The sequence below is a fragment of the Stegodyphus dumicola genome, chromosome 10, assembly GCF_044657685.1.
Source record: "Stegodyphus dumicola isolate Sdum_Otavi_A_Nest chromosome 10, ASM4465768v1".
Taxonomy (NCBI): domain Eukaryota; kingdom Metazoa; phylum Arthropoda; class Arachnida; order Araneae; family Eresidae; genus Stegodyphus; species Stegodyphus dumicola.
In genome coordinates, this window is record NC_140777.1 from 152,129,616 (window position 1) to 152,130,457 (window position 842).

The 842-nt window shown below is 38.6% G+C and overlaps 1 non-coding gene across 1 annotated transcript; it reads left to right on the forward strand.

Moving 5' to 3' along the window:
- The first annotated feature begins 500 nt into the window (after positions 1-500).
- On the forward strand, positions 501-603 carry LOC118184843 (U6 spliceosomal RNA). The gene has a single exon (XR_004757491.1). It is a non-coding gene; the product is annotated as a U6 spliceosomal RNA (small nuclear RNA).
- The last annotated feature ends 239 nt before the right edge of the window (positions 604-842 follow it).

Consider the following 842-nt stretch of genomic DNA (forward strand, 5'->3'; position numbering starts at 1 on the left):
ATGTGGCATTACGAATGTAAACGCTACAGGGAATGCTTGGTAATGTCTTCTGGACGAAGTGGCGTGGTGTATTTAATTATGGCAAAGCACACTAGGGCTATCTGCCTAAGGGGAGAGATGCCTTCGTGGAGGACTTTCTAAGGGGAACTGGCTCGCATAGACGTTACACATGGGGAAAACCACGAAATAAACCATGCAGCCAGCCCGTTCGCGGGATTCGAACCTCGGACCGAACTACCAGTGTTCAGCGACTTTACCGCTCGGCCGCTGGTGGGCCCTTCTGCACGAGGAATATATTGCGCCAGAATCTCCATAGCTGTGGCATCGTTCCATATTTTGAATTGGGCATGATTGGTACAATGCTTTACCCTTTTACATTAGGCTCAAAAATCTTCAGTGTATTCTGTTTGTAATTCTGAATAACCCATGAACGGATAACATTTAAACACATTTTTAATGTTTAAGAGGTTTAATTCTATAACCTAGCAATACTGAGTTACTTGCTTTGGTAGCACATATACTAAAATCGGAATTATACAGAGAAGATTAGCATGACCTTTGCGGAAACATGACAGGCAAAATCATGAAGCGTTACATATTTGTATCTTTTAAAAGCAGAAAATAAACATCTTTGCTCAAACTGTAATGCTGTTCTGTTGGTGCAACACATTTTAGCACAGCATTCTTAGTTTAATGAACTTCATATAAAGTATTTTAAGAGTTCTCAAGTAATTCTTGACTTTTTGTTAGACATCACTTTAATTTGAGTACATTTCAACATTTACACGAAACTGATTTTTATTGCCTAATATGAAAACAGTTTTAAAGTAACTTAATGTATT